This window comes from Anabrus simplex, chromosome 1 (assembly GCF_040414725.1).
Source record: "Anabrus simplex isolate iqAnaSimp1 chromosome 1, ASM4041472v1, whole genome shotgun sequence".
In the NCBI taxonomy this organism is placed as follows: Eukaryota; Metazoa; Arthropoda; class Insecta; order Orthoptera; family Tettigoniidae; genus Anabrus; species Anabrus simplex.
The window spans coordinates 1,226,654,658-1,226,676,883 of record NC_090265.1 but is presented as its reverse complement, the minus strand read 5'-3'; the positions used below and the strand labels follow the sequence as shown (position 1 = coordinate 1,226,676,883).

General features: G+C 40.5%; 1 protein-coding gene across 4 annotated transcripts in view; it reads left to right on the top strand.

Moving 5' to 3' along the window:
* The window catches only part of LOC136858218 (very long chain fatty acid elongase AAEL008004), a 244,715-nt gene that overhangs the window by 84,535 nt on the left and 137,954 nt on the right, over positions 1-22,226 (top strand). For 2 of the 4 annotated variants that reach the window (XM_067137605.2, XM_067137602.2), the window contains exon 1: positions 18,386-18,581. The exons of the other annotated variants lie outside the window; for them this stretch is intronic. The gene's annotated coding sequence lies outside the window, so the exon portion shown is untranslated. Of the gene's footprint in view, positions 1-18,385; positions 18,582-22,226 lie in introns of those variants that run through there. 4 annotated transcript variants of the gene reach the window in all.

The following is a 22,226-nucleotide window of genomic DNA, read 5'->3' as shown; positions in this document are numbered from 1 at the left end:
TGACAATTATTCAGAATTATTTGATAAGGTAATCAGTTATGTGTTAAACGATACGGAAAGAATGTGATTGTAGCGGGAGATTTCAATTTAACAAATGTCAATTGGGAAGGTAATGCGAATGACAGGAAGCATAACCAACAAATGGCAAATATGTTAATATGGGAAGGACAGCTGATTCAGAAAGTGATGGAACCAACTAGAGGGAAGAATATTCTGGACGTGGTGCTGGTAAAACCAGATGAGGTCTATAGAGAGACGGAAGTAATAGTTGGTGATAGTGATCACGAAGCTGTTTTTGTCGAAGTTAAAATTTAATGTGATAGAAAGGAAGGTCTAAAAGGCAGGACTCCTGGGGAGTACTATATGGCTGATAAAGCAGGCATGAGGGAGTTTAAAAGAAAGTTACTATGATCGGTGGGAAACGGTAAATTAAAATGTAAAGGGACTCTGGTATGGATTTAAAGCACTTGTTGAGGAATGTGAAAACAGGTTTGTACCTTTAAAGGTGGTAAGGAATGGTAAAGATCCACCTTATTATAACAGAGAAATAAAGAGTATAAGAAGGAGGTGCAGATTCGAAAGAAATAGAGTTAGAAATGGCTGTGGAAGTAAGGAGAAATTTAAGGAACTTACTAAGAAATTGAATCTAGCAAAGAAGTCAGCTATCGATAACGTGATGGCAAACATAATTGGCGGTCGTACAAATTTTAGTGAAAAATGGAAGGTTATGCATAGGTACTTGAAGGAAGAAACAGGTCCCAAGAAGGAAATTCCAGGAATCATTAATGAACAAGGGGAGTGTGTATGTGAGGATCTTCAAAAGGCAGAGGTATTCAGTCAGCAGTTTGTAAATATTGTTGGTTACAAGGATAATGTCCAGATAGAGGAGGTGACTAAAGCTAAAGAATTATTAAAATTTACTTAGGATTAAAATGACAATTACAATAAGATACAAAAGTTGAAAACTAGAACAGCAGCTGTAATTCATAAGATTTTTGGAGATATACTAAATACAATGAGTTGGGATATACATGTAGTACCATATCTGAAGTAATTCTTTGATTATTGTTTGCATAAAGGTGCTATACTAAATGAATGGAGAGTTGATAGGTTAGTCCCTGTGTATAAAGGAAAGGGTGATAGACAAATTACAGGCCAATCAGTTTGACATGCATTGCATGTAAGCTTTGGGAAAGCATTCTCACTGATTATATTAGACATGTTTGCCATATTAGTAACTGGTTTGATAGAAGGCATTTCGGGTTTAGGAAAGATTATTCCACTGAAGCTAAATTTGTAGGATTCCAGCAAGATATAGCAGATAACTTGGATTTAGGAGGTCAAATGGGCTGTATCGCGATTGATCTGTCTAAGGTATTTCATAGGTCAGATCATGGGAGACTACTGGCAAAAATGAGTGCAATTGGACTACACAAGGGAGTGACAGAATGGGTTGCTATATTTCTAGAAAATAGAGCTTTATCTGACCATGTAATAATTAAAGGGGGGAATTCCTCAAGGTAGTATTATTGGACCTTTATGTTTTATTATGTATATATCAATGATATGAGTAAAGAAGTGGAATCAGTGATAAGGCTTTTTGCGAATGGTGTTATTCGGTGTTATACTGCATAGAGTAATGAATAAGTTACAAATTGTGATTAACTGCAAAATGACCTCGATAATATTCTGAGATGGGCAGCAGGCTATGGTATGATGATGAACGGGGTTAAAAGTCAGGTTGTGAGTTTCACAAATAAGATAAATCCTCTCAGATGTAGTTACAGCGTTGATGGGGTGAATGTTCCTTCTGAGGATCGTTGTAATTACCTTATATAAGGGATGGTCTTCACTGAGGTTATCACACAAATGGTAAATAAAGGGTACAGATCTCTGCACATGGTTATGAGGGTGTTCAGGGGTTGTAGTTAGGATGTAAAAGAGAGGGCATATACGTCTCTGGTAAGACCCAAATAGAGTATGGTTCCAGTGCATGGGACCCTCACAAGGATTACGTGATTCAAGAACTGGAAAAAATCCAAAGAAAAGCAGCTCGATTTGTCCTGAGTGATTTCCGACGAAAGAGTAGTGTTACAAACATTTTGCAAAGTTTGGGCCGGGAAGACTTGGGGGTAAGAAGACAAGCAGCTCGATTAAGTGGTATGCTCCAAGCTGTCAGTGGAGAGATGGCGTGGAATGAAATTAGTATATAAATAAGTTTGAGTGGTGTCTATAAAAGTTCCTAGTACGTAAATAACAGATCTGACTGAGATCGATATCATTAATAATTTCTAGAAATAAGAATACATATCAGGATATAGTGTTTACAGTATAGAGCGTCTTCTGGTACGACATAAAGCAAGTTTTTACTTTCATTGATCTGCGGTATCCTTGGCTTTGACAGTAAGAAAGTGACTGAGGTATGAGTGATGCCATTCCTTATGCAGTCAGCCCCTGCTATGAATAGTGTAAAAATGTAGCTCATAGGGTCGGTTGGTGCATTCATTTTAGAGGGTTTGGCGGACTTATACGTAATAGCAACTTCAGGCTCAACGAGGAAAGCGACGGGGAACTATCTCACTCCTCATTTACCTAGTACGCCTCTTCAGTAATACCTACGTGATCTGTGACAGCTAATGGTGGAGCTGTTGGGGATCGAACCTGCCTTCGGTCTGAAGACTGCACATAGTCTACATCCAAACAAGAATACCTCCTCGCTTCTTTGTTTGATAATGGGTTCCACTTTTGACGACTCTCAGTTTTCCAAGCTAACTGGCTCAAGTTAAAATCATCGCACACAACGACAGCTTCCTTGACTTGAGAACAGATATGATGTTTCCCAATGTTTGGCGTAGGTCTTTAAGCCGATCGTTCGCGTCATTTGGAGGCGGGTAGAGAGTTGACTCTCTACTTGATCCTCACAATCCCCAGCAAGCTCATGCTCAGGATTCGACACTTCAAATCAAATCAAATCAAATCAAATCAAATCAAATCAAATCAAATCAAATCAAATCAAATCAAATCAAATCAAATCAAATCAAATCAAATCAAATCAAATCAAATCAAATCAAATCAAATCAAATCAAATCAAATCAAATCAAATCAAATCAAATCAAATCAAATCAAATCAAATCAAATCAAATCAAATCAAATCAAATCAAATCAAATCAAATCAAATCAAATCAAATCAAATCAAATCAAATCAAATCAAATCAAATCAAATCAAATCAAATCAAATCAAATCAAATCAAATCAAATCAAATCAAATCAAATCAAATCAAATCAAATCAAATCAAATCAAATCAAATCAAATCAAATCAAATCAAATCAAATCAAATCAAATCAAATCAAATCAAATCAAATCAAATCAAATCAAATCAAATCAAATCAAATCAAATCAAATCAAATCAAATCAAATCAAATCAAATCAAATCAAATCAAATCAAATCAAAATCTCTTTATTTACAAGTGAGGTGTCCACTTCGGTGGCAAATGGTACACTAAAATACATTATTGTCAATCACTAAATTTTAAATTAACAAGAGAAGAAGAAAATTTTCCTAGAATACAATATTATACAATTTACGCTAACAGTTTTTTTTCTATTAAACACACAGCTCATCCTTAATTAATTTACATTGTTTACAAAATTCTACTTATAATATCTCCTGTACTTACAAACATAGTCAACTCATATACAGTATGTGGAATTACTTCAAATAATACTATACAACTGGTATAAGATTAAAATTTACATTGCATTTATTTCTTTATTTTTTTCCCCATTTTTGAATCCTAGTAGCATAACGACCTGCTGCGTCTTAACCAGAGCCCCTTTTCAGAGTTCCTGAAGGGCCTTCACAGCTACCGTAGTGGTCCCAGGGCCCTCGAAGTCCCCACTGTACTTCACCCCTACATGCAGTCCCCTACTTCGGCTGTCCAAACTCCATGGACCAAGGGATGGAATTAATTTATTCCCACACATTTTTTATTTACAATAACTTGCACGGGTCGAATGCCCTCTAACATTTCATTTATTTTCTCTGTTGCCGTTTATTCTCTTCTTGAATATCTGTACAGATTTTGTAAAACGATCAAACACTATCCCTGTTAAACTGTTCCACTCCTTCACGCCCTTCCCTATGAATGAAAATTTACCCCAATCGCTTCTGCTAAAATTCCTTCTAATTTTATACTTGTGGTCAGTCCTGCCGATATAATTATTTTCCAACTGAAACCTCTCATGGATTTCTCCCGAAGGTCCAAGGTCAGGCTTTACAGCCAGTAAAACACCTCCCGCATCCAGTTTTGAATTATCCACGGAATGCCTGTCCTTAGAAGTACAATATGACTGTCCGTTAATATTTCAGCATCAGGTACTATTTCGTTAAGCCAGCTTTCGCTGACAAGAATACAGTCATAGTTCCCTTCGATTAGTCCAGCATTAAAGTGAGCTAGCGAGTTACGCATACACCTCACATTCTGATAGAAAATTTCATCCTTTGATTGCTTTGGTTTTGTCTTGGGTTCAGTTGTACATCCCCGGATAGCGCTAGCAGTAGGGCAGCTAGTACAGGCTTGGCCTACGCCAGGCTGAGTGGCTCAGACGGTTGAGGCTCTGGCCTTCTGACCCTAACTTGGCAGGTTCGATCCTGGCTCATTCCGGTGGTAGCCTATTTGAAGGTATTCAAATACGTCAGCCTGGTGTCGGTAGATCTATTGGTACGTAAAGAAACTCCTGCGGGACAAAATCCCGTCACATCGGCATCTCTGAAAACCGAAAAAGTAGTTAGTGGGACGTAAAGAATGAAACATTATTATTATTAAAGGGTCCGATGCCGGCGGCTCGAACCGTTCAGAGAAGCCATGAGGTCAGACAAACTGCATTTATTAATCCCTAGTACACTTTCTCAAACTTTTTCTCGCTCACTGTCGAACTTAAAGTTACTGTAATCACATCGGTACAAATGAACCGGACTGGAGGCGTATTTCACTATCGAGAACACAAATGGTACTCGGAGAACTACCGACACGTAAGTGTGGCAACCCACCGTCTTGACTGATTTGAGGTGGACTCTTATTGAAGTAAATCAACATGGAATTGTCAGTTCATTTGTAACCATTTGCATTCAAAAGGTTAAACACACATAGGGTGGCCAGATATCTTAAATTTAAAAAACAGAGAGATTCCCTAACATTTGGGGAACCGACACTGTTTAGTATTCTAAATTCCTCATCCCTAATAAAATTGAACTAAAAGATGGCTGGATGTGTTACGAATTTTTTCGTTACTCTCGGTGTTAGGTTCATCCGAAATGACGTGGGTTCGATTTCCCATCAGTTAGTAGAAATACCTGTGAAAGGAGATTTCAACTTCTGGAGTGGTAAATGGCCCCTCAGGTTCACTCATTCTACACCAGAAATGAGCACCAGGTTAATTTCCGGGGGTAATATAATGTTCACAATTTTGTTTTCTTCAGTGTTTTGGGAATATGAAAACGATTAAACAAAACCAACAGACTGACACGCAAATTAAAACACACACAAACACACACACACACACACACACACACACACAATTCTTACAACAATCTCATTTTCGAATTTTCACTTTCTCACGCAGTTGTTTCAACCAACGATTAATGTGGGCGTGATCGATTACTGATACCTCGTCCAAGAGGCTATGACATACAATATATTATTCCAACGTAGAGGTATAATTATGTTGTGCTAAATTAAAACTGCTTTAAGTTAATCTTTATGAAGTTTGTCACCATAAAAGGAGAAAATCGGAAAATGTTAAACTTTAGTCGGCAAGCAGGAAACTATGACATAGATCGTCTAATTATCGGAAAATCTAGCATCCCTAAATACATGGGGCCTAGCAGTGGCGTTCACCGAACCCAATTTAAATAACTTCGTATTTACATTTTATTATAATTCCTTAGAACGCTTTTTCCAAAGTTTTAAAAACTCGACAATCCACTCGCACTACCGCAGTTCAGTTTCTCCACCGAGCTGGATTTCCTTGTCGGCGCGAGAGAGTTACCCCAGCGAAAATTAAGTCGCTTGGTTGACGCATGCACTTGAAGCTTCCTTGTCCTGGGAGTGGGGCGGGGCTGTGGGCTCTTCCCCAGACAGGAATTTATGGCGACAGGCTAGCTAGCTTAGGTAAGGGATGTTAGTTTTAATAGTTGACACTCGAGGTGTTCAGCGCCACACACTAGAGACTAAAATATCAACATGTTAACAGTATAGCCACTTGCACATTGTCTTGCTAATAAAAATAGAGCCATTTTATGAAATCAATTGTAATATAGAAGGATGTATTTTACTTTTGGATTTCGTCATGTACTGTATAAAGTTTTTTGAGCAATTCATTGATAGCACGTGCAGAGTACGTTTACCGATAGCCGCAGAAAAATATTTAGGTTGCCCAGCATGAACACAGAGCTAAGCGCGAAGTAAAAGAATTTTGTATAGTGGTATATAGTAAATATTTTTAGGTATTCCTCTTGGAATACAGGTGTTTTCGTGAGTTCTGTGGCGTTCTTCATGAATATAACGTGTGTTATACGTCGTGAGGAATATTTTCCCTCGTTTGTCGTTGATTCACGTATACTCTGTAAGCGAGTGAAGCTATAGAACTTCGGCGACGGTAAAATACCAGTTAAATTTTGCTGAATCAGTTCAGGTTAGGCTTTTAAGTTAAAAACAAATATTTAGTCCCAGTGTATTTTTGTGAAATCCATCACTGTACTTTCACGAAGCGTTACCGGGTTAAACTGTAAGTATATTGTTTAAAATCTGCTCTAGATTAAGGTATGATGGTGCCGTCACTACCGTGAATATCTATTTAGAAATATGTGCGAGTGTGCGGTTGAAAATATTGAAAGGCCTTTCTTAGGTAGACCTTTCCACGAAAAATGCAGCCTTGTAAAATGGTAATGTGTAGTGGGGCTACGATTACATATATTTAAAAATCATTTTTACAGCTGGGGTGACGAATGTGCTCACCGCACATCACTGAGGCGTACATAACGCAGATCAGAAACCAACAGTGACGAGTGACTAAGCAAAGCAAAGTCATCTCCGTACAGGCCACGAAGGCCCTTGGAGGAGTGGAAGGTAAAGGCTTTCACCATTGTTAACCTCGGCACGTGATGGGGTAGAGTGGTTAGCTCTACGCCCGGCCGCCTTTGCCCCCAGGAATTAACCTGGTACTCATTTTTGGTGTAGGCTGAGTGAACCTCAGGGTCATATGCACCTCCGGAAGTGGAAATCTCGTATCTTAAATTTTACGACTTCCTGACGGGGATTCGAACTCACGTCCTTCCAGCCGAACCGAGCACGCCTTTACCGCCTCGGCCAGGCAGCCCCTGACGAGTGACTAAGTCAGATTAATTTTGTAGATTTTTGAGGAAGGAACGTCCGTAGCCATTTACATCTGTATGACACTCGATCAGCGAAATCAGTCACGTCGAAGACACTATTTTGTCGATGGTCACAGTCATTTACAGGCAAGAGGTGCTACACCAGCAAATGAGTTGCCTGCCCCCCAACTTTGTATCCGTTGCTGAGCTCTTGGCAGAAAAATTTATAAATTTAAGCTTGACCTATTTACTTTACGTACACAAGTCGTCTTCATAATATAAACAGTGGGCTAACATTGCTTACAGTACGATACTATTCTCCTTAGAACTAACTTCAGTACCTCATTCATTAGATATTCCAAGAGAGCGAGTTTAATCTCGGCTGTAATCGGTAGCATTTGAGGGAATTAAATATAACAACTCTGTACAGAATCAAACCAAACCCCATGGCACTACAGCCCTTGAAGGGCCTTGTCCTACCAAGCGACCGCTGCTCAGCCCGAAGGCCTGCAGATTACGAGGTGTCGTGTGGTCAGCACGACGAATCGTCTCGGCCGTTATTCTTGGCGCTCTAGACCAACTCTGTACAGTTTGCCTACAAAACGTCATAGTACTCATGCAGAATGAATATCTGTCACCACTTTGTCTGTTTACTCAACAAATCCAGAATTATATGTACTATAATATAAACTGTTAGTGAAAAATCAGTAGGATACAAATTTGTAAACGAAAACCATTTTGATAACATATTGTACGAAGTTCATGGGATGCTCATTGTCCTTAGGAAAAGATATTTGGCTTAAACGCAAAAATACGCATCTTATGTGGATATTAAAAAGGAAGCTTATAGTTTTATTACTATTGTTATTGGATCCTGATTAATATAAAAATGTGTACCAATTTACTTTTATAATAGTATATCTATTTTGACGACAGTATTATACTTGTTAGAGGCAGTCACCCAGGTTGCAGATTCCCTAATATTATCTTAAATTATTTCAAAGTAATTGGAAATTTATCGAAATTATTCCAGTACTAACTTCTCTATGTCTTGTTTCCATTCTTAATCTGCTTACCCTTCAGGATTGGTTTTTCCCTCGGACTCAGCGAGGGATTCTATCTCTACCGCCTCAAAGGCAGTGTCCTGGAGCGTGAGACATTGTGTCGGGGGATACAACTGGGGATAATGATCAGTACCTCGTCCAGGCGGCCTCACCTGCTATGCTGAACAGGGGCCTTGTGGGGAATGGGAAGATTGGAAGGGATATACAAGGAAGAGGGAAGGAAGCGGCCGTGGCGTTAAGCTAGGAACCATCCCGGCATTTGCCTGGAGGAGAAGTGTAAAACCACCTACAGGATGGCTGAGGTGGGAATTGAACCCACCTCTACTCAGTTGAGGCTGAGTGAAACCCCGTTCCAGCCCTCGTACCACTTTTCAAATATCTCGGCAGAGCCGGGAATCGAACCCGGGCCTCAGGGGGTGGAAGCTAATCACACTAACCACTACACCTCAGAGGCGGAAAAGTCCTCTATTTATCTCATTGAATTCCAATTTTTCTTCATATTGCAATTTTTCCAAATTTTAAAAACACCCCAAAAAACCCTCAAACTTATTCGTCTGCTAATGGCATTTAACACCGTCTCTCCACTGCCAGCTCCAGATAAACCACTTAGTCGAGCATCTCGTTTCATTATTACCAAGTCTTCCCATCCGAAGTTTACAACGTTTTCGTAACAGCACAATTTTGTCGGAAATCTTCCAGAACAAATACTGCTGCATTCCTTTGGATATTTTCTAGTAATCGTATCAAGTAATCCTGGTGAAAGGTAGATACATTTCAACCATATTCTATTCGGGATCTTGCCAAATACGAATACGCTCTCTGCTTTACATCCTTACTACAACCCATAAATGTCCTCGTAACCATATGAAGAGATCTGTAACCTTTGTTTACAATCCCATTTATGTGATTACCCCTATGAAGACCTTTCCATACAATAACACCTAGGTACTTATAGTGATCCTCATGAGGTACTTTCTCCCTATCAACACAGTAAATAGAGCAGAAAGGACTTTTCCTCTTGCTGTACTAACAACCTGACCTTTCACCCCTTTTGTCGTTATACCATTATCTGCTGTACATCTCACAACATTGCCAAAGTCTTTTAGCAGTCACTCACAATCCTGTAACTATTACTCTATATATATTACCCTGTACTGTACTTCACGTGACGAGACAAAAAACTTTATTTTAACCGCGTTCAAGGGGCCGGAAATGGCAGTGTCCAGTCGAAAAAAGGCTTTCAAAACGTGAGAAGCAGGTACTTAAACGGCTACAGAGTATGAGAATATCGTATACTGAACCCCTTAAGGCCCTTCGAAGGATACCTACCTTCCTTACCTATCTTATATTTTGGGACTTAGTCTTCCAAACGCTGATTTGTGTGGAGTCACCTCGAATTCACTGGACACAATGGGCAATCGCAAATGGCGCGGTGTGGTTTTAAAATGTTTTCTCCCGCTGCCATGCTGTTTGCTTTTACCGCCAAAAGTTTACTGACACGGTTTTACCTTACAGCACATGTAATCAGGGATGATTCTAAAATAACACATAATTGTTTAGTTTAGTAGTGGAGCTGATGATAAACATTAAGGGATTCTCTTAACAAATTTGAGTGTTTAAATTAACTCATAAGCTTGGCACCATGTTTTGGTCGATGTGTGAGAGTTTAAACAAACAGCCTCGTCTTTTCGGTGATTTTCCTTCTTGTTGCACTTAGCGGCCTAAAGTCTTTACCACTATCAACCAAATTGTTTCACTTACGCACTCCCGACATTTACCACGGAGGTTTCGTCGCCAATTCTCCTTAAAACGAAATTTTATCTGAAAGAGTTCCGTGCCAAATTAGTTCGTATCCCTGCACATTCTACACATGTGGGTGACGTAATTTCTGTTGCGTGAAAATGAGAACATCCTATCTAATTTGCCTCTGATCAGAAATAAAACGCAACTTGGGCTCCTCATGACCTGGCGCACTGGAATTAAATGGTGCCTCCTGTAATCAATTTAGGACTGTGGTTCCTTATGACTCAAAGGTCATTACTCAACATTTCAACGAATATTAAATGGTTCAGCTATAGAAAATAATGTCAAGAATGGGCAGCGGCTTTGGAATGCGAGCCCACTTCTCTCCCTATCAGCAAGATAGTGAGCCTTCCGGAATGGTCAAGATTAAAACAAAGTGCAGAAGTAACTTCTGGCTTGCGTTGCGAAAGATAATCGCATTTATTCTGCCCTTAATACTTCAGTTCCTCATATGTGGCAATCGTTCAATCGTTACTTTCACTAGAGCGGGCAATTATGTACGCGCTAATGTAATGTGGCGAATCCAATCGTTCCTCGCATATTATGCATACCTGAGTGTAAGCTACTTATGTAAGACATTGTTTCATTTCACCGGACGAGCAGAAGAGCATGTTTGATGTTTGTTTATGTGATTGGTTAACTCTTATGCGTGAACTTTAATAATACGAACATATACGTTTTGTTGCACTACGACCTGTTCGTGAGAAGCAGTAAGAGCTCTTCTGGCGTCTCCGAAGACAGTAAAAGAGTAGTTTGTGGGACGTGAAAACAAATAATAAAAATGAAAATCCGCACCCTGCTTCCAGTCATTCGACCGGGACAGGAATGGAATGAATGAAGGCCCCATCTAGCGGCGAGGATAGGAATTGTGCCGGCTGCCGAAGCCTGTCGCACTCCTCTGGGGCAATGATTAATGAATGACAGATCAAATGAAATGAACTTGGAAAGTGTTGCTGGAATGAATTATGCCAGGGAAAACCGGAGTACCCAGAGAAAAGCCTGTCCTGTCTCCGCTTTGTCCAGCACGAATCTCACATGGAGTGACCGGAATTTGAACCATGGAATCCAGCGGTGAGAGAACGAGATTTCTACTTTCTCAACCTTGTATGCTTTCAGAATCCTTGCTGCCTGCATTACGGAGCACCATTCTGTCTACCCAATTTGAACCTCAAGTAAAACAGCTTCTCAGTTGTGGCGATGTTAGTTATTATTATTATTATTATTATTATTATTATTATTATTATTATTATTATTATTATTAGTATTAATATTATTATTTTGTTATTAATTTACGTCGCATGGAGAGACCTTATGGCAATGACTGTGGCCTTAATTAGTTTACATACAAAGAATTTTATTGATGTGGAAATTGGAAACCAATGAAAACCATTTTCAAGGCTGCCAGCAGTGGGATTTGAACCCAAAATCCCCGAATGGAACCTAACAGTGACACACCTTAAAGCACGAGACTAGCTCGCTCGATGTAGTGATTACTGTTTAAAGAGGAAATACATCTGGACACCCAACCTCATGTAAGATTAATAACAGTTAAGAATGGAAAAGGAATCCTTGGAGGAATTAAGGTATCGGCACAAAGGGCACAAAGGGCGTATTCGCAAGACTATTGCCGTAGTGGTCCGAGGAGAAGAGGGATAGACAGGTGAAATGAAAGTCTGAAGCCTGACATAAGTTCTTTTTCTTTTCTTTGTTATTTGCTTTACGTCGCACCGACACAGATAGGTCTTATGGCGACGATGGGACAGGAAAGGCCTAGGAATGGGAAGGAAGCGGCCGTGGCCTTAATTAAGGTACAGCCCCAGCATTTGGCTGGTGTGAAAATGGGAAACCACGGAAAACAGTCTTCAGGGCTGCCGACAGTGGGATTCGAACCCACTCTCTCGGATGAGAACTCTCAGCTGTGCCCCCCTAACCGCAAGGCCAACTCCCCCGATCCTGACATAAGTAATTGAGAAAAATGGCACACTCATCTGGAGGTCCTGTGGTCGTCAACTCACAAGATGAGAGCCCCTGAGGCATCTTACGACAAGTATTCCATTGTATCCACCGACAGGGGAAGCAAGCTTACCAGACGATCATCCAGTGCTCAATACGTGTTGCTGTCTTCAACGTATAATAGTTGTTCGCATGTCATAATCTTCATGCCATCTCCGTACAGACCCTGAAGGTCCTTAGAGGACTGGAGGATAAAACTTCAACTACCCATAACCTCGGTATTTAGTTGGATGCCTGGCCTCCTTTGCCCCTATGAATTAACCCGGGACTCATTCCTGTTGTAAACTAAATGAACCTCTGCGCTATGTGACTCTCCGGATGTGAAAATCTCGTTTATAAATTTTCGCATCTTTCTGATTGGCGTAGATTATAATTTCTTGTTTGGAGGGGATCAGTCCTTTTAACGTTACACACCTTTCATCTTGCTGAACAAATTGCTGCCGCTATAACGAACATTAAATGAAACGTCAACTTGCAGCTAAATATGAAGGTATTTCATCGACAATTATTTCTGTGCTTGCTTGTAATTGAAGTCCTTAATCATTAGACTACTGTAAATTGTTAGGGTCTGGGTGGTTCAGAAACCCTAATCTCCGCCACATCCACGCCCTAGCCGACAGGCATTCAAACCAACGTTCTTCAATGTTACCAAGTTAGAGTAATTATAATAACTTAGATGTTTTAATCGCCGGCTCCATGGTGTCTCTTACCCGGAGGCCCCGGGGTCGATTCCCGGCCAGGTCAGGTTCGAAGTCTACTCAGCCTACGTGATTAGAATTGAGGAGCTATCTGACGGTGACAAAGCCGCCCCGGTCTAGAAGCCCAAGAATAACGCCGATAGGATTCGTTGTGCTGACCACACGACACCTCGTAATCTGCAGACCTTCGGGATTAACAGTGGTCGCTTGGTAGGCCAAGGCCCTTCAAGGGCTGTAGTGCTATGGGGTTTGGGATTAGAAGTTTTAGTCGGTCAACATTTACTTAAATTGCTGAATTAATTTCAGATGGGTGACCAGTTTGATCGTAGTATGAATAATAATAATAAATATCAGCCCCGTGGTGTGGGAGTAGCAGCCTGTATCCTATCCAGGTGTTCCACGTTAGAATCGCGGTAAGTTAAAGTATTTCAATTTTGGTCTAAGAACTGAAATTGTGTTCACAGTTTCACGAGACCAACCGAGGAGTTACCAGGCACGAGAGGCAACAGACCCGGCCGCAGAAGGCAAACAATTCGGCTCAGGATGTCGTTGGACTGACGTCGTGTGATTCGAATATCTGCAAGCCATCGGCCTGGGTAGTAGCCCTGTTGACAGGGCAAGGGATATGCTGGCTTAGATACACCATGAGTTTGTTTGTTTCCTAATAATAACAACGGTATAATATCAGCTACCGTGTGCTGGTAGGGTGCTCGACGTCATTTAGATTGCCTGCGTGTCAATTTTAATGTTCAATTTTACTGTTTAATCATACTATGCTGAATATCGTGTATTTACGTTCTTTAAAATAGTGTGAAAATAGAAATTATTATTACTGAAGTGAAAAGTCGAGCACCTCTTACATTCTTATATATACTAGGTTGTTTGGATCATCAGTCCATAGACAGGTTTGATGCAGCTCTTCATGTCACCCTATTATTTGTTAACATCCTTTCTACCTGACTACTACATCGAATGTAATCTGCCTGTCATATTCATGCCCTGGTCTACAGTTCTACTACCGTTCTTCCCGCCTACACTTCCCTCAAAATCTTACTGAACAAGTCCTGGGTGTCTTAGGGTGTGTCCTATCGTTCTATATCTTCTTCTCGTCAGATTTCGCAGAATGGTTCTCCTCTCACCAATTCGAATCAGTATCCCTTCATTCGTGACTTGATCCACCCATCTTACCTTCAGCTTTCTTCTGTAACACCACATTTCAAAAGCCTCTATTCCTTTTCTATCTGTGCTAGTTTTTGTCCATGTTTCACTTCCATACATTGACACACTTCAGACGAATGTCTTCAAAATTATACTTCTAATACCTACATCAATGTTCGAAGTGAGCAAATTAATTTTCTTAAGAAATGCATTCTTTGCTTGTGCTGCTCTGCATTTTATGTCCTACTTCTGCCATCGCTGGTTATTCCACTACCCAATTAACAATATTCATTTACTTCCTTTAAGACTATTTCCTAATTTAATATTTCCTGCATCCCTGACTTCGTTCGATTGTACTTCATTATTTCTGTTTTGGATTTATTTCATCTACTTATTTTTCAAGACTGTGTCTATACTATTCAGAAATTTCTCCAGATCTTCTGCTGATTCAAATAAAATAACAATACCATCGGCAAATCTCACAGTTTTGATTTCCTCTCCTTGGACTGTGATTCCCCTTAATTCCGTTTTGGTTTCTATTACAACCTGCTCTATATAAACGTTAAAAAAAAGGAGAGGGGCCAAACTGAAAACATGCTTTTTCCATTTCATAGCCCTCTATTATTGTTACCCCAATTTATTACAGATTGTAGATAAACCTTATTTCTCTGTATCTGATACCGATCAACTTCAGGACCTCAAATAGCTCAGTTCAGTCAACATTATCGAATGCCTTTTCTAGATCAAAGAAGATCAGACGTAAGGATTTCTTTATTTATTTCGACATTTCTTCTGAAGTTAGATTTATCTTCTCCCAACTGAGACCAACTTGTCTTTCCACTCTTCTGTAAATAATCTTCTTCTAATCTGTTTACCCTCCAGGGTCGGTTTTTCACTCGAACTCAGAGAGGGATCCCACCTCTACCGCCTCAACGGCAGTGTCCTGGAGCTTCAGACATTGGATCGTGGTATACAACTGGGGTGGATGACCAGTACCTCGCCCAGGCGGCCTCACCTGCTATGCTGAACAGGGGCCTTGCGGGCGGATGGGAAGATTAGAAGGGATAGACAAGGAAGAGGGAAGGAAGCGGTCGTGGCCTTAAGTTAGGTACCATCCCGGCATTTGCCTGGAGAAGTGGGAAACCACGAAAAAGCACTTCCAGGATGGCTGAGGTGGGAATCGAACCCACCTCTACTCAGTTGACCTCCCGAGGCTGAGTGGACCCCGTTCCAGCCCTCGTACCACTTTTCAAATTTCCTGGCAGAGCCGGGAATCGAACCCGGGCCTCTGGGGGTGGCAGCTAATCACACTAACCACTACACCACAGAGGCGGACTCTTCTGTAAATAATACGTGTTAAAATTTTTCTAGCTCTACTAATGGTGCGGTAGTTTTCACACTTGTCAGCGCCTAATTCCTTGGGGACAGGTATAACAACTTTCTGTCTATAAAATCGGGTGGCACTTCTCCTGTATCATACATACTACACACTAAATGGAATAACCTCGCTATGCCAGTTTATGCTAAGGCAGTCACTAATTTTTAAGGTATGTCATCAATGGCAGGTGCCTTGTTCCTACTTAGATCTCTCGAAGTTCTGTCGAATTCTGGCCTCAGAATTGGGTCTCCCATTTCATCCACATCAATAGCCCCATCTCCTTCTAGAACCTCATAATCTACTTCTGTGCTTTGATACTGATGTAGAATATTATGTCTTTGCAATATTATACCAGGCAAGGGAAGAACATAATTTTAAAATCTAGTTTAGAGACGATTGTTTTATAATCATTGCATGTTAGCTCAAGAGAGGAGGGTTAATAATACGTCGAGTTGCCAAATTTAAAAACATGGGTGTCACTTTCCGAAACCTGAAAATGCGTTCTACGAATGTTAAACATATTTCTTAGTAGCATGTATTCTAGCCAGCCCCGTGGTGTTGAGGTAGTGAGCATGTCTTTTATCCACTGGAAACGAGTTCGATTCTAGAGCAGCCCAGGGATTTTAATCCTTGACTGAGGTCTGGAACGTGATTCACTCAGCTTCATTAGACCAACAGAGGAGGTGCCTGAGCTGGGGCGCAGTTGCGCAAGGCAAGGTATACGGCTGAGTATGTCGTCAAGCTGACCACATGGAACTCCAATAACTGCAGGTCATCTGGATTCGCAGCAGTCTTCTTGGCGAGCCAAGGACCTAAATGGCCTAGATGTCTCACGGATTTTTGACATTTATTATCCAACCGTGATGTTAGCACCAATCACAAGCTTCTTCATTTACTAAGACGCTAATGTGCAAGTATGTTGTAATGAAATACAAACTTAAGTCAGCTCCCTCCATGGATCAATAGTGGAATGTTGAATTCCGGATACCAAAATCGTGGTTTCAAACCCGGTGGAGGTAGTTTTATTTTTTAAGGACGATAACACATTCCATTCGGCATTCTACGTCGTACGACATCGGTATGTAAAATACCTCTAGTGAGACAAAATTAATTAAACTTCAGCCATAGATCGCCCAATCTGTCTAGCTGAGGTGGTGAAAGTGTGCTCGATTCAACCGGAAGGACATTGTGTTCGATTCCACGTCAGGAAGTTAAAGACACATTTTTTCTTCGTACCTGCATAGGAAGGTATTATGGCGACTACGGGATAGGACAGGAGTAGGACTTAGAAGGAAACGACTGTGGTCTTAATTAAGGTGTAGCCTCTTCATTTTTATGGTGTGAAAATAGGAAACCGTGGAAGACCATCTTCGGGGCTGCCGACAGTGGGGTTGCATCTCACTATCTCCCAAATGCAAGCTAACAGCTACACGCCTCAAATAGTATAGTCTGCTCTTGCAGTTAAGTAAGGAACGAGATTTCGAATTGTGGAACGACACAGAGGGCAAGCACTCTAAGCACTCTGTCCCAATTAGTGCCGAGATTGCAGACAGTGCAGGCCTTCACCTTTCACTCCTCCAAAGGCCTTTCTGGCCTGTTTGGAGATGGCTTACCTTTGCTTGTCTTTGCATGGATCACGCAATAGAGTACCAATTCCTCTGCTATCTGAGAGAGTGAAACGGAGAGTTGATATTGACTCCCAGGCAACCAAAATGGTACCAAGTAAAAATATATGCTACAAGTACCCGAAGTAGAGTCCGGCTCCGCGGTGTAGAGGGCAACGCGTCCGCCTGTCACCCTGCGGCCACCGGTTCGATTCCCGATCGGGTCAGGGGTTTTTAATTGCAAACGATTAATAGGCCTATACCTGGCCTTGTCGTCCTTAATGTTCCTCTCCTCACATTCAACACTTTACACTTCCGCCATTTCCAAATACACGCAGCTTCATAACATATGGTGCAAAGCAGGGGGAAAAGATCTTCCTAGGTCGACGCCCCGAATAAATAGACTAGCATTTAAAAAAGAAAGCTGAAGTAGATGAAAATCTACAGCCTGTTTTCAGTCATTCAACCGGGTCAGGAATGAAATGAAATGAACGAAGCCTTCTAGCGACGCGGAGAGGAACTCTGTTGGCTGCCGAAGCCTGTCGTACTCCTTTGGGACAATGATTAATGACTGACAGATGACATGAAATGATACTGGAGAGTGCCACTGGAAAGAATGATGGCAGGGAAAACCGCAATACCCGGAGAAAAACCTGTCCCTACTTTGCCCAGCACAATACTCACATGGACCATACTATGATATACAGTATGTAGGCCTACAAATTTTGTCATGATATTTTAAGGTCTGATTCCGGCCTCGTGGTGTAGGGGTAGCGTGCCTGCCTCTCACCCGGGGGGCCCGGGTTCGATTCCCGGCCAGGTCAGGGATTTTTACCTGGACCTGTGGGCTGGTACGAGGTCCACTCAGCCTACGTGATTAGAATTGAGGAGCTATCTGACGGTTAGGTAGCGGCCCCGGTCTAGAAAGCCAAGAATAACGGCCGAGAGGATTCGTCGTGCTGGCCACACGACACCTCGTCATCTGCAGGTCTTCGGGCTGAGCAGCGGTCGCTTGGTATGCCAAGGCCTTTCAAGGGCTATAGTGCCACGTGGTTTGGTTTTTTCGGGTCTGAAATTATACTTCTGGAACAGTGGCATCATAGTTCTTTTCGGAATGTATAACTCAAAATTTAAATAATTCAAGGTCCTGGGTATAACGCACTTCTTAGCAATTGAACAGTGGCTCTTATTGCATGTCAAAGCTCGACTCATATTGCTGTATCAATCCAGGAATTTCTTAGTAAGCACAATGTGGTAATACTCTGCTGATAGGTTTCGCTGCTAATGCTTGTTCTTTCGTCGGCCGTGGTTGAAAAGAAAGTTGATAGGTCGACAGCTATGCAGAAAACTGCGATGGGCGAAGTGAAGAGCACACCAAAAGTGACTTTCACAGACTGTATCTAATTCTGAAACGTTGGGAATTGTGCCATCGATTGTGGAGACGGATACTTTGAAGAAAAGAAAGAACAATAGTTGGTAAATCGAATACGGTACGTTATTTCTTACAATGTAATTTCTCGAACACTTATCACAAAATTTGTAATACCAGAAATACCAATAATCAGACTATTATTTCTCATTTTCATGGGATATACAGAAAATCGCCATATTTTGAATATAATCACAATATTTTATCTGGAGTTTTATAACGAATGTTCTAGAATTTATTTAGAGAAAATCTGGAAAAAGTGTTGCATTTATTTTAATTAGGTTTAGCAAATGGCTACAAAAGTAAATCTTATTCTTGTCTGTTTTCGCCATTTATACGGATCAGCACATGCGGCGATTTTGCCCAGTTTTAAGCTTGGGAGCCTTATCTGGCGCCTACCCCATATAAAGGGACGTATCCACTATTGTATGTTTCTATGGTGGCTGTCAGTGTGATGCGTTATATGTAGATTAAGAGCAGTGTGTAAAGACTAACCCAAACATACAGCCTCCGTGTTAGAGGAATTAGCCACACGTAGTTAAAAATCTCGGCGTGCCCAGGCCAGGAGTCACTCGGAACTTGTATCAGAAGGCCAGTACGCTGACCATTTCAGCCAAGTTAATTAATGATAATAAAACATGATAATGATAATAATGCATGAATATAAAATAAATCAAATATATTAGGTATCCATAACCTATACAAAGAATACAACTTTCAGCCTGGAAATATACCACTTCATTTATCCTTTCGAACTGTTTGGTTTGCAACCTTCTAGTATGTTGGCTTTATCACAATTTCACATTTACGTCCTGTTGATAGTGAGGTGTATGGTCACATTAATATTGAAGATATTTTAATGTGTTATTCTGATGAATTTATATAAAATGAAGTGCACGTAGGTGCAATAAAATAACGATCGATAGATCTAGACTAGTTAAAGTTCCTAATATTCTCATAACGGGTTAGGCATTGGAAAGTTGAGATAAATAGTCATAATAAACAACCCACAAAGGATGAAATACATTTTTTTCCGAATAAAGATTTTTTATGGGACCAGAAGCTGATGAAAAATGAAAAATGCATAGTCGTAATCTGAAGTATAGAAATATTATACTTATAGTTTAATGTTTATCAACAGCATTTCCTTCAATCCGCGCAAATTCAAGTTTGATACAATGTTGGTGGTCCGCAAACCTGAAGATTTTCCGTGGTTTTCCATTTTCACACCAGGTAAATATTGTCTGTATAATACTTAAGACCATGATCACTTCGTTACAAGTCATAGCCCTTTCCAATCCCACCGTCACCATAAGACCTATCTGTGCCGGTGTAACGTAAAGCAAATTTAAAAAAAACAAAAGCAAAAAAAAAATAACATTTTGTTTGATTGATTATTCATAAGGTGCAGCTGCAGTATTTTTGTATTTGTCTCTTGGCAGAGACCAATGTAGCTCCCATCTAAGTCTCAGTCTCAGCAACATTGAAGCTGCTGATGTATGGGTTGTGCTGAGTGAAGACATTCGGAGCAAACTATTGTGTCTGGATGTAAAAATATTATTCACAGGGTTTGTAAAGCTGTAATAGCACTTTAAAGCCCAGTAAGGAAGGAAATGACAAACTATCCAACATACAGTTAAAATTTCTTTGCAAGAATTTACATATGTTTGTCCACCTATTCAACAGTACGTACCCATGAATAAAACTAATGAGAAAGTATGTAAAAAGTATCAGTTTTACAAGGAGGAAGGTTTAAAATAGTGAATATAGTTTTACGATACATCAGACATTTTATAAAATGCAATACATCAGACATATTTAATGTAAATCGTCTATTGATACCAACGATACTCCTCCAGCCAAGGACCTTTCATTCAACTTTGGACTGTTATTTCTATTCAAATCATCATCAATATTAAACACAGCAAGATCGTAGAACTATTTTAAAAGTTTAAACCTTCCTACTTGTAAAACTGATATGTATTGTGTACCGTAATCTTCTTTACTTTCCCATTAGTTTTATTCACATGTGCGTACTATTTTTATGTGTAGGCCTATGTCTTATCTCTTGTATCATAAACTCAATGTGATCTTAGCATTGGTTGAAACATGTCCTTGAGTTATCATGATTTTACAAGCCATTTAATTCAAGTTGTGTATATTTTATTGTGTCGAATAGGTATTGCTAATAATTTTTAGCTATATCTGCGTTAATACGGAACCAAAGATGAAATTTATCACCTTCAAAATCTATCCCAGTCCTCACCATACCTTGTACGCCTCAACATAGCACCGCCATCGGTTCTCTCACTTTCCCTATAATCGTATAAGCTTTGGCGGTCCTTTCTGAGGATCTAACCAAGCTCCAGGCTCGTCTGAATATGTACTTGATTATGTGATTACATCGCTGCCGCGGTGGATCAGTGATAGAGAATTCGACTCATCCTTCACTATTGTTGGCAGGATAAAGATCTCTGGTAGTGTAGGTCTACTCAGCATCACCCCAACCAGTCTTTGACATTACACAGAAGAGGTTCGTTTTCGCTACTCAACAGAAACGTCGGACTGGTAGATAGATCAACTCTATGGCACCAGAAAGTCTACATCCCGGAAGCTGAGACCATATCCTTTTTTTTAATGCTATTTGTTCGGGGCGTCGACCTAATAGAGATCTTTTGCCCCTACTTGCACCATGTGATATGAACCTGCATGTAATTGGAATGGAGGAAGTGTAGAGTGTTGAATGTGAGGAAAGGAACGTTAAGGACGACACATGCACCCAGTCCCCAGGCCAGGGATGTTAATCATTTACAATCAAAAATCCTGACCCAGCCGGGAATCGATCCCGCGGCCCCCTACACTGTGGGACCGGACGACCATATTTGATTAATTGATTTTTCCTCATATGATCAGCTTTCTTGACTGAATGGTCAGCGACTTTCGAGCATCGTCCCGGTTCGAATCCCGGTTGTTCCGGAGATTAATTCTTCCGGTTCATTTGTTTGTGTTCGTCTTAATGCCAGTGCCGCGGTGGAATTAGCGAGCCTGCCTCTTACCCGGAGGCCCCAGGTTTGATTCCCAGCCAGATGAGGGACTGTTACCACGACTTGAGGGTTGAGTAAAGGTCCACTCGATCTACATGATTACGATTCAGGAGCTATCTGACGGTGATACAGCGGTCCCGTTCTAGAAAGCCAAGAATGACGGTCGAAAGGATTCTTCAGGTCGTAATCTGCAGCCATTCCAACCGAGCAGCGTCACTTTGTAGGCCAAAGTTTCTTTGGGGCTGGTAGTATCAGGGGAATGTAATATACTGCATACAACACATCACACTACCAACCACCACAGAAACACATACTAGTGAATGCATCCTTCCACACAGGAAAGTTATCAGGCCGTGAAAAGAGTTGGATTCAATACACATGTAGTGCCCACAACAAGTAATTGGAAACAGACCAAGAATTAAAAACTCGTCGCCATAAGACCTATCTGTGTCGGTGCGACGTAAAGCCCTAGCAAAAATAAATAAATAAATAAATTAATTAAATAATAATAATAATAATAATAATAATAATAATAATAATAATAATAATAATAATAATAATAATAAGATTTTGCCTCTGGTGATGGTGTAACTTTTGTTTTAAGGATAAGTGCAACTGTTCAACCATCCTCTTCTAAAATCCTAATTATAAGAGAAGAAGAG